Source organism: Stegostoma tigrinum, chromosome 2, assembly GCF_030684315.1.
Source record: "Stegostoma tigrinum isolate sSteTig4 chromosome 2, sSteTig4.hap1, whole genome shotgun sequence".
Lineage (NCBI taxonomy): Eukaryota > Metazoa > Chordata > Chondrichthyes > Orectolobiformes > Stegostomatidae > Stegostoma > Stegostoma tigrinum.
In genome coordinates, this window is record NC_081355.1 from 88,946,286 (window position 1) to 88,959,448 (window position 13,163).

The window sequence follows — 13,163 nt, forward strand, 5'->3', positions numbered from 1 at the left end:
TCACCTTGTTTTCTTTGATTGATTAACATTTATGCATTTAATTAATTTCTCCTTATCGTTTGTACTTTTTAACTAATTAATTCAGCTGAATTTTATGAAAAAGAAATTGTGTTAACTTTGGGGAGTTCCATGGGCAGTTTCTTAATTCTCCACTGCTCATCTTGTTTGCTTTTCATTACAGGGCACATAGTGGTGTAATGGTCTTGTCACTGGACTATTAGTCCAGAACCTCAGGATAATATTCTGGGGACATGGGTCTAAATCCAGGCATAGCAGATGGTGGAGATTTTAAAAATCTGGGATAAAAAGCTAGCCTAATGTTAGCTGATGATTGTTGTAAAAATCTATATATTTCATCAATGTTTGTTAGGAAAAGAAATCTACCATGATTACCTGATCTAGTCCACATGTAACTGCAATGTGATTGATTCTTGAATGTCCTCTGGGCAATTAGGAAGGAGCAGTAAATACGGGTCTAGCCAACTACAACAGCATTGCATGCAAGAGTGAAGAAACATGCCTCCATGGCACCCTACTTGTAAGATAAGCTGCTCACCATTGGCAGAGCTTCTTGCTACTGCCAGGACCTTTTGGAATTCCTGTGTTGGCTTCCTTTTTTATTTAATTTGGCTGAGCAAAGGGTCAAGTACCATCACTCAGGGCTGCCCGAGGAAAATCGGATTCCCACTTCACCCAGAGAGACCTGGATGTTCTGGAGGATATGATGGTGCAGAGGAGGATCATCGTTTTCCCTCAGAACCACCAGAGGGTGTCATGGCTTTGGTATCTGCCAGCCTGGCCTCAAGTTGCCACCTGGGTCAAAGCAATGGCCATGGTGTGGATAAATACTCAGCAGTGCAGGAAGAGAGTTAACGACTTTCCAAGTCTAGTGACGGGGTGTCTGAAATCCATCTCCTCATCCACACCAAGAAGAGGATTCCTGCTTTCCTGCGCATGGGGTTCTGCTGAGACTTCCATGCCCTGGCAACCAAGGAAAATTCATTGTCATAATACTGCTGTTCCGTTACCAGCAGAGTGAATTGTTCTCAATAATTCCAAACTTCTACAGTTATTTTGCAACTCATTCTCTCACTTGTCTCCTGCAGGTTCCAATGGCATCTGCAGAGTCTCAACCACAAGTAGATCACCTCCACAAGCCATCATCTCTTCCTGTACATCTAAGGAAAGAGACACAGATCCTTCAGAGGAGGCACCGGTAAGGCATCTGTTCAGATGCTGACACCTCAGTGGATACTTTAGCTAAAGTACATTCGGGATCGCATTCTAGTGAGCACATCACAGTCATGTTTCCACAGTTCTTCAAGGAAAAACACCTCAGGTCACTGGCACTCAGAGACTGCCAGAGACCAGGCACCCAAGAGGACTCGTGGCATCAGCCATTAGCAACTTCATTCACATGCTCAAGCTGACACAGAGTGTGAGCAACAGGGAGGTTTTTTCGGATGCACTGGGCAAACTGACTTGAAATCTGGAGGATTGCAAGGTTGCTGCGAAGAGAGCAAACAAGGAGCTCCTAATATGCACCTTGGTCAAATTTGTGAGCTGGATGTTTGTCTCTATATACAATGAAAGGTGCACTCGAAAGTGCAACATTGAAGTGGAGAACTGTATTCAACATGATTTGAAGATGTGCCCTGGTGACCTGGTGTGGCTGCTCCTGTGGAATAGGGAGTGGGTGTTTCTAGGCAGCTGCTGCCCATGCACTGTAAACCGAGACATTAGGGATTGCCTTCCAGAATAGAGACCCAATGAAGCAAGCAGTAAACTGGAGCCACTAGTTACCTACTCTGACTTTCAGGAAAGTCTCGTCATGTCTGTCTTCTATCCAGTGGGTGAGAAAATAGGATATCAATGAGGCAGGATTAGGTACTAATGGCAATCAATACAAATAGGCCTGTCACTGCTCACAAGTGAGATTCTCATCTTATCATTCAGACCTTGGTTGCAGAATTGGACTTTATTATCTTGATGTCAGGAATGCCATTTTTCCAATCTTGCCATATTTTCCCTACTGGCTAATCATTGCCATATTGTTCAAGGAATGGGAAGATTCCACCATTGATCTAGATTCTGTTATCCAGAGATTAAACTACGTATTTCTCTATAATGCAAACTATTTCAAATATTGGCAGCAAAAAGCAGCATCTCCTTCCTCTTTTTCACCAAACTCCTAATCTAAACACGCTGGGCTATGGTTAGAAATTTTGGGAAATCAGGCAACAAGCAGGGGCTTCGAGACATCAAGACCAAAATGTCACATTTTCCAACCAAGTCCCAGATGTCAAGATGAGATTCTCCCAAGTGAGCAGTGCAAGTCCTAATAACGGAGTTATCACGTACCACCATCTTCATTACTACCCAAGTTCACCTCATTCATCTGCATGATTCCATTCTACCACTACCAAATAAAATAGAATATCCCCTATTTAAAGTTTTGCAAAGATCTGTAGCTTGGGTTATGGACGAGGTTGTTGGCTTGCTCACCGAGCTGGCTTGCTCTCCTTCAGATGTTTTGTCACCATACCAGGTGACATCCTGAGGAGCCTCTGATGAAGCGATGTTATTCTACTGTGCTTGGAATTTATACCATTTGGTCCGTTATGGTGACTACAGATCAAAAACAGGAAATGATACTAGTCACCATAACGGACCAGACAGTTTAAATTCCAAGCGCAGTAGAGTAACATCACTTCATCGGAGGCTCCAATGATGATGTCACCTAGCATGGTGATGAATCGTCTGAACGAGAACAAGCCAGCTTGGCGAGCAAGTCAACAATGTCCCTTATTGTCATGTACTCAAGTACAGAAGTACAGAATACAGTGAAAAGTTTACAATGTTGCCCCATATAGTGCCATCTTAGGTACAAAGTGCCTAGAAACAGATCTCAGATACAAAATAGAGAAATAAAGGAAAAAGAAAAGGGAAAAAAAGTTACATTACAGTTATTCATAGTATAAGAAGAAATGAGAAATAATGGTGAAAAGTTAAGCATTACAGTCTTTCCATAAAGGTCCCGCAGTAGATTAGTGTCTTTTACACATCATCTGACTGGGTTCACCAGCCACTGACCGCCCACACTGGTCCCTAGTCCAACAACCATTCCGCTCTGCTTGGGCTTCCAGCCCACTGGCTGTCCCTGCTCTACTCGAATATCAAGTCCACTGGTCATCCCCACATCGCTCAAGTGTCCAGCCCACTGGTTGTCCCTGCTTTGTACAAGTTTCCAGCCCGCTGGCCATCCCCACTCCATGTGGGCCTTCATCCTGCTCTGCTCCCTGGCTCCAGCCCACTCTACCTTCAGGGAGAACACCAAAAAGAGGGGCAAAAAAGCTAAAAAATGGGAAATAAACAAAATAAGTGGAGGAGCTCTGGTTGGAGCATCCTATTCTGCTGCCATCTTGACCAAGATAGAAAGTCGAAACTGTGAATTCCCGGCATGAAAATCTACATGGGTACTCGTGACTCCAGCTCGCTTTTTGCTTCTCTGAATCTCGATCTTGGACACCCCGGCATTAACATGTGAGGGGCCACTTCCTGGGCATTCCATGCACACAGACATTGGTATCTTACATTTATCAGTCTCACTACCTCATCATAGTAACTCTCCAGTTCACTTACAGTATGCCTCTGCACTTAATATTGCACTTTGGAGTGCACTGGCACCTATTGCATCACATAGCATCCCTACCTTGCCTTTTCCACATTGCCCCTCAGCCAGAGCCTAAAGGCTCATGGGGTATATGTGTTGCCTTTCAGTTCAGCACAGATTGAACACCAGAGAGCTTGTCATGATTATCAGTAGTCGTCAACCAAGAGATTGAACAATTTAATATCTGATACCATTCCAACTCAATGGCATACCTAAAGAATACACCAGCAGCCTGTGTAGCAAATACACTGCATATGCATCAATCACATGATCATGTCTCCAAGTCAAAGTGAAGTAGCCCTCAGTCCTCTCTGGACTGTTCATCCAGAGACCCAGATAATGTTCTGGGGACCTGAGTTCGAATCCCTCCATGGCAGATGGTGGAATTTGAATTCAATAAATATCTGGAATTAACAGTCTAGTGATGACCATGAATCCATTGTCAATTGTCGGAAAAACCCATCTGGTTCATTAATGCCCTTTAGGGAAGGAAATTGCCATCCTTACCTGGTCTGGCCTACATGTGAATCCAGACCCACAGCAATGTGATTGACTCTGAACTGCCTAGCCAGAAATGCCCTCATCCAGTGATTGAATAAAAAAATGTCAAGTGCAGGAGGGCTGCTGTCATTCAGGGGGTTCTCATATGGTCAGTCAAGAGCTTCATCCAATATTAACCCAAAGGGACAGCACAGTCATTCGACCGCTCAAGGAGGTGAGTGTAGTGCCAGAGATTGAGTGAGTGTGAAGTAGTAGAGAAGAGGTGCTGGTCTTTATCCTAGCATTGCAGGGATGGAAATTCACCATTTTATGGCATTGCTGCGTATTCCTTCAGATAGTTGAAACCTCAGTGATCTGGGCATGTGGAATACTGGGCTGGCAGGGTATGGTGCACTCCACTGGTCCTGGGGGCGAAGAGGACAATCCCACCACCCCGCACCACCTCAAGGTCCCTGTCTGTTAAATGTCATGCCAACTTGAACTTATCTACCATATCCAAAGCAAATGTTATATACCATGCGAGGGCAGCTCCAGATGGCCATTGATTGAATGAGTGCACAATAGCTTTTTAAATAGCCAGAGGTCCTGGGATTTCCTAGTGCTGGCAAGTGGCCTACGGCAAATGGGAGTATTGGGTTGGCAACAATAGGCAGGGTATTACAGTGGAAGGGTATTACAGTAGGTAGTTAATATGGGTGTTTGGGGCAATAGCATAAGAAAACTCATCAAGCCTCATCAAGCAAAACCCTCCATGAACTGAGTCTTAGCCGATTTTGGATAAGGTTCAGTCCACTGTTTGTGACCACTCTGTGCATCAACAGTTGCAGTTTATTTGTGAACATCTTTTCAAGCCACACCCAATTTCCCAGAATTCATTCAGTTATCTGCACAGAGTAATTAGTTCCTCATCAGACAATCAGTCATAGCTAATTGACTGTTAACAGTCAGTGGTGGGCATGCTGTCTTAAATTTTGCCTAAGTTGTAGTTCATCAAAATTTTAAATTAAATTCAAGAGGTTAAACTAAATTTCAATTGGAGATTACTTATTAGGAGCAAATTACTGCCGATGCTGGAATCTGTACTGTAAACAACAAATGCTGGAGATCACAGCTGGTCAGGCAGCATCCATGGAAAGACAGCAAGGTAGTGTTTCAAGTCTAGATGACTCTTCATCAGAGCTGAAGTGATGTGTGGACAGGACAGCATTTCTGCTATAATTGAGGGTGGGTGTAAAGTACTTGGAGTGAAAAGATGCTGATCGTTCAGATTAATTTACTCACTACATGCCAGAATATTCCCACTGTCATCTAATCAGATGCTCAAATCTCGGCATTTATGGTGCACGCTATTTATGACCAGTCTGCTACAATGGTACAAATGATATTGCATACAATTAATAATACTCCCTTTACCCACTCATAATAATTTATGGTTCTTTGGATATATACATAAATTTACAATTTTTATCATTTATTTTCTTCATCACCTTCTCATAATACAGTGTTCTGTTATGGTGTGGTTCCTGCATTGCATTTTCACCAAAAGAGAAATTGAAGTCAACAATTATGTAACACAGTTGAACTTACAGTTTGTTAATACGCCTAGAACTGTGAAAATTCCTTATTGCAAAAAACTGTACTGGTTATAATGGCAAGGGCAACTTAAATTTATATCACATCTTTAAAATTGTAAAATGGGTGTGTAGTGATTGTAACTAGGTCAGCCAGCTGGACCTCACAGAATATGAATTTCCTGTTTGGGGCTGTTAACCTCATCTAATCAGGGATCCCTGGCTCTGAGGAAGTGTAAATAAATAGTGACTTGCTGACATGATACCAACCCTTGTGGTGTTCACTGGTGATGGGAGAAAAAAGGAACATTCCTGAAGAAATTCACTTGCAACAGTCATCTTTGAGTTGGGGTGAGTATTTCTGGCATCATTCCATTATTTGGGAAGCTTCATTCATTCATTCATTCAATCCTGCTGCCAAAGACTGGTCCCAGTTTGTGGAAAGAATGCATTTTTTCCCAGGCAAATGACATTGGGGCAGACAAAAAAGAACAAGTAGTCTCCCTGACAGCAGTTTTTCAGTTATTAGGAGCCTAACTTTTTTGAGTCAGGCACTACAACTGGCTTTGCCATTAAAAAATGCAGCAAGTGGAACATGTGAGTTACAGGATATGCTGATGGAAGTGGACACCCTCACCAGCCTGACTGAGCTTAGGGGTCATCACTTGAGTGAAGGCAATTGCATAGCCACACTCAGGACAAATCATGAACAGAGGGACTTCAGGTAAGCCTACAGCAAACCCCAAAACAAAGCCAAGCCTTTGCCAAATGGTTGACATTTTCTTCAGGATGTGGGCTGGCAAGCCATTGTAGTTGCTGCTGGTATGTGAACTTGAGACAACAAAAGAGGCCCTCTAGGCCTGAATTGAGTGAGAGAACTTATAGGCCAGTATCCAGGAGAGTACAACCACTGGAAAACCTATCCACATCTGGCTTTGAACAGTTAAATTGCTTCACAACATCCAAATCAAACCAATCAAAATAAACATCTGGATAAGTGGTGACTCATAGCTAATGAAGGTTGATACCAGTGCACAATTGGTGATCGCAGAAACAGGCTTTAACAAAATTTGCTGTGCATTTCAACTCTTAAGTTTGTTCAAGACCTTGGCTAGACTGAGAACCTATAGCAGGGAACATTGACAGATTAAGGTTAAAACATTTGGTTCTGGTCTTGTACGAGCAGCTGGTTCAGTTACTACTGATTGTAGTAAAAGGCTCGGACCATAGCCTGACGATGTGAAAGATTCATCTTGATTGGCTCAACATTTTTTTAATTAGAAGTTGGCTGTCTGTGTGAAGTCCTAATTAAATACCCGGAGGTTTATCGGGAAGGTAGAAGGATTATCAAAGGAGCCAGGATCACCTTGCATGTTGATGAGGAAACAATGCTATGATTAAACAGGGCCCACTTAGTGCAATTAACCTAAGGGCAAAAGTAATAGCAGAAGTCAGGAGGTTGGAAAGTGAAGGAATAATCAAATCAGTACGGTTAGCGGAATGGGCAGCACCAGTCGTACCAATTGTGAAGTCCAACCAGTCAATTTGTGTTTGTGGGAATTTTAAACAAACAGTAAACTGCTTCTTGCAGCTGGATAAATACCCAAGCCCTCGCACAGAGGATTTATACGCAAAGCTGTTGCCAGAACTGTCCTTCATGAAGCTGGGTATGAGCCAAGCCTACTTGCAATTGTGGTTAGATGAGAATTCCCAGAAGTATACTACAATTAATACCCATAGGGGATTGTGCCAATATATGAGTGCCATTTGGGGTATCATCAGCTTCTGCTATTTTCTAGTGGACCATTTTACAAGGTCAAATCCAAGTCACTATTTATCTGGATGATGTGCTCATAACAGAGAAAACCAATAAAGAGCACTTAGAGAACTAGTTCTGAGCTGTTTCTCCAAGGTGGGCATACACCTTAGAAGGGAGAATGTGTGTTTCAAGCACCCCTAGTGACTTACTTGGGCTACAGAGTTGACAAGACTGGGTTACACCCATTGGAAGATAAAGTGAGGGTGATCAGAGGGGCCCCCATGCTCACATCTGAACCAGAGCATAGGATTCTCCATGGATTGGTAAATTATTACATAAAGTTCATACATAACCTCGCATATACACTATTGATAAAGGGGTCACTCTTGGAAATGGCTTCATACTCAAGACATGGCCTTCAGTGAATAAAGAAGCAGTTATCATCATCTAAGGTGTTGCCACACTATAATCCCAAGCAATACCTGGTGCTGACAGTGATTCCTCCGCGTAGATGGCCCAATGGAGTAGAGTGCCCACTGGCGTATGTTTCCTGGACTTTGGCTGTTGCTGATCACAGACATTCTCAGGTAAAGAATGAAGGTTTGGCAGTCGTATTTGGTGTGAGGAAGTTCCACCAATACTCTTACAAACCTAAATTTGTGATAGCAACAGACCACAAACCCCTGCTGGGACTACTCAACAAGGATAAAGCTGTGCCACCAAGTAGGAACACTGTCTGGGAGGCCAAGTAGCAAGGGTGGATGCCTTGAGCCATCTCCCGCTGACAGGTACTCTACCAATACTGCTGCCACCGGCAGAGTCCATTCTGGTTTTAAACTTTCTGGACACCCTTTCAGTCACCACTGACAATATCAGTCTGTGGATGCAAAAAGACCTGATTCTGGCAAATCTGAAACATCTGTTGGTGATGGGGGAAACTGAAGGGCCATCATAATCAGAAATGAAACCTTTCCTGACCCAGCAAGACCAGATCACTGTAAAGAACAGGCTTAGCTGCCTGGACTTAAAGGGGGAGGGATGTAGCGACTGATTGAAGCTATTAATCGGGTCTAATCAGGGAGCCCTGGCTGACAGATATAAACAGGAATGTCAGAGGTTCTGCTCACTCTGGGAGCTGGCTCTAAGAAAGTGTGAAGTACTATGCACATGTCAATAAAGGGTGACAGGCTACTGACCTCTGTGGTATTGTTTAGAAATGCTTAACTGGAGCACAGTATGACTAAATTTGACACCAGGCCATGTAAAAAGATATTCAGACAGGATTTAAAACCCAAAAGAGAGGATTAAAGAAGCATCTTAGAGCAGGGAGATAGCAGGGATTTGGGAAGGCAATTCCAGATCTTCAACTAAAGACACAGTCAGTAATGATGAGCTGACAAAAATAGGTGATGTGCACAAGTTTTGATATGAAGAAACACAGAGTTCTTAAAAGGTTGTAATACTGGAGGAAGTTAAAATCTTTATGGAAGGATGAGACTATGGAGGGATTTGAAAATGTGGATGAAAATTTTAAATTGGAGACATCACTGAACCAGGAAATGAACCAAATCAGCATGCACAAGGGAATGGAGCTTGATATGAATCAGAACATTGTGCAAACATTGCAATTTAAAATATTTATTTCCCATGTTAGCAGAAAGTTAATTTGAAAATTTCATTGACAACCAAATCAACGAAAACAGTTTTAAAGTAGATGGAATACATTTCTGTAAAAATTATCTCAGGGATCTGAAATTACAACTATACATTTATGAGCATCAATGAAACATCCCATAGAATGTTAGAGAAGCACTATAAAATAAAGTATCTAAAGTAAAGATGCCATCAATTTCCTGACTCACAGTTGCTTCTCTCCAAACTTCTGTTAGAATATTTATCATTTTGACAAGGAATTAGTATTAATCATTCTTAATTCATTTGTTTTTACACAAGGATTTTACAGCACCTGTGAACAAGTTTGGCAGAATTGAATATTATTGTATAAGCAGAGAGAAATAATGATTTTCCAACAATCTACATTCTTAGGAGGTATGATTTAATCTAATAGAGACAGCCTGAGTAACAGCATTTATTTATGTTGTTCATCCAGATGAGATAAAGTATTGAATAAAACTTTACCTTAGATACATGCCATAATTTACAATTCTTTGGAATTATAAATTGACAAGCAGTGAACCATTACAATAACAATGACATTAAAGAGGACGATGTTAAATACATTGGAGCAAATTTTGTTTCCTTGTGAAAATTATGATTCAGGGAATCTAAGATGATTTGAACTTAAGATTCCATCCATGAAAGACACTCTTTGCCCGCAACTTGCTGGTCTTCCAGCTGAAAGAACTGACCCCGACCGAGTGTTGCAGACTGGCACACTCCAAGGTCCAGGACTACATGCTGAGGGACGTGCTAAAGCATGGGGCAGCCGCTGCCAAGGCGCGGTGGGGAAAGGCCACCGTATGAAACCCCTCATCCAGAAAAGAAAAAAGGGTCCTATCTGGTAACTGGGTCCAGCTGGCGCCTTCCCCAACTGGTCAGGGGTCCAACAGGGACTGTGCGGGGAGACGACCGCTGGGGTTTTTTCTTTGTTTTTTTTTGTTTTCTTTTAGTTGGTGTACGTACCCCCTGGGTAACCCGGACCGGCTTGCATGACCGGGTAGGTGTGTAAATATGTAAATATGTTTTTTTTGTATTTTCTACGAATAAAGTATATTTTTTATAAATAAAACAAAATAAGATTCCATCCATGATCTGATTCATAGTCAGCTTCTCTCTAAACATCCATTATTGATCAGTGTAGAAATGAGTTAATATTAATTGTTCTTCTTTCCATTTGTTGTTGTGTCTGGATTTTGCAACATTCCTAGAAACCTCAAATAAAATGGACTTCATCCTCAAGGTGAAGATCACAGATGATTTGTCATTCTGAACACTGGCTTTAGAAGATATGGCTTAGCTTGACATCCAAATTATTATGTGACGCTGATGGACACACAGTTTATTTTCTATGTGCTTGATGTCCATTATGGGGAAATTATCAATATTTGTCACTCAGCCTAGGTCATTTGGATAAATGTGAACAGACTATTAAGAGCCAGCATGGCTTTGTCAAGTATAAGTCATGTCTAGTTAATCAAGTTTAATTCTTCGAGGATGTCACAAATAAGATAAACAAAGAATCGACAGAGATTCTCCATATGTACTTACAGAAATCACTAAATATGATTTCACACAAAAATATTGATAAAACTGAGTGTACAGAGTTAGAGATAACAATGTGTATAGCTGGATGAACACAGCAGGCCAAGCAGCATCAGGGGAGCAGGAAGGCTGACATTTCGGGCCTAGACCTTAGAGGCAGATTTTGTCTTGGTTTATAACGTGGTTATGTTGCAGGATGAGAGTGAGAATAAAGGCAGGTTATCTGATTGGCAAAGTGGCAAATTGTCTTTCCCTAGAATTTGTTCTGGAGTCTAAATGTACCACAATATTTAGAAATGATTTGGATGAACGAATGCAAAGTTAAAAATCCAAACTTACAGAACAATGGGTCAAGGCAGTTGTAAAGGGTCATTGGCAGATTAACTTGTAGCAAAGACAAATGGAGTTTCAAGTGGAAATGTACAAATCACCCATATGGGATCTAAGAAGGATAAATTAAAATATTTTCCAAACGGCCAGAAGCTGACAAGGAGTAAAAAAGTTTTGGAGTTCAAATGCATAAGTCCTTAAAAGCTTTTTCTGAAGAAGGGTCCCGACCCGAAACATCAACTTTTCTGCTCCTCTGATGCTGCCTGGCCTGCTGTGCTCCTCCAGCTCCACATTGTGTTATCTCCCTAAAAGTTATAAGGTACAAGAAGAAATGAAAAAGACTAATGGAACATTGGCTTAATTGCGAAGGGCCTGGCGGGCAAAAAAAAAGGATGAAGTTATGCTTTGCTTGCGCTGCAATGCTGTGCAGACCTCATCCAAAGCACTGTATTCAGTTTTCGGTTAAACTCTGAGAAAATAGGTTGGTCTCTGAAGAATTCAGTGCTGATTCATCAGAATGATGTGGGGGTTTAGAGAGTTAAATTATGAGGAAGTTTGTACAAATATGGCTTGTATTCCTTTGAGTAAAAAAGACTGGTATAGATAGATCAAGGTCTTTAATCTCTTAAAAGGACTCAGTAAGGCTTATATAAAGAAACTATTCCCTCCAGCAGGAGAATCAAAACTACACTTACATCATTTTAAATTTGGAAAAGCACTTTCAGACAATGGGGAGCAGAAATCCGAAATTATTTCCCTTACAACACTGTGGATTCAGGAACGGTTTGTTTTCAAGAACAACGTTGATTTCTTTTTTATCAGATAATTACATCAAGGGCATGGAACTAAAACAGGTGAAATGAGTTGAATAACTGATCAACTGTGGTCTAATTGAATGATGAAGCAGACTGAAAGGCTGAAATGCCTATTCATCTTCGTATGTCTAAAATTGAGAAAGTTCATTATTTTTAACAAAATTGTAGTAATTGCTAACTGCAACTAAAAACTGTTTTCCTGATTAGTCTAACCTTAAGTTGAAACAATTCAGTAAAAATCCACATTAAAGAGGAGACCGTGGAAGTTGATGGAGCAGGTTGTTTTTCTCTGTGGAAATGATGATCTAAAGGATCTCATATTGTCTGAACTAAAGATATCATCAATTTCCTGATTCACATTGTGTTTCTCTTTAAATTTTCATGTATCAGTTTGGAAATTTGTCTATATTCTTATTTCTTATTCTATCAGTTTCTGTGTCTGTGTTTTGCAATATCCCTGGAAATCTCTAGTACACAGGACATCATTCTATCAGTAGTGAGGGAGAGGGATTTCTCAACACTTATGCTTTTAAAAGATATGTTTTACATTAATATAAACAACCTGAAGAACAGCACTTACTTGTTCTAATCATCCTGATTGTACAATCCATCATCCATAAGATATTGCCATAGATCCCATCATTTACAGCTCTTCAGGTGTATAAATAACAGATATCTTTACTATCATCGGACAGAGTATATTTATTTTAACAATGATTTTTCGACTATGTTTTCTCCTCTTTGAATGCCCATTGGTGCAGTGCATTGAATTCAGATCATTATGAATTGCTAGACTAAAGGTGTAGTTATTCCATTCGTAGAATCCATACAGTGTGGAAGCAGTGTCCGTTGAGTCCTCACCGATCCGCTGAAATATATCCCACCCAAACCCAACTCCATCACTGTAACCCTGCATTTCCCATCGCTAATCCACCTAGCCTGCACATCCCTGAATACCATGAACGATGTAGCATGGCCAGTCCATCCACCCTGTAGTCATTGGACTGTGTGAGAAAACTGGAGCAACCAGAGGAAATCCACATAGACCCAGAGAGAATGTGCAAATTTCACTAGACAGTCACCCGAGGGTAGAACTAAACTCAGGCCCCTGGCACTGTGAGGCAGCAGTGCTAACCACAGTGCCACCATGCTAGTATATACATTCTTACTGCATGTCAGAATCTATTTAAATTGGTGTTTTGCTTGTTAATATGGAATAAAGTTGAAACATTTTGTTAACACTGATGTCAAAGAGGACCACATTAATTATGTTGGAGAGTGTTGTATTTATT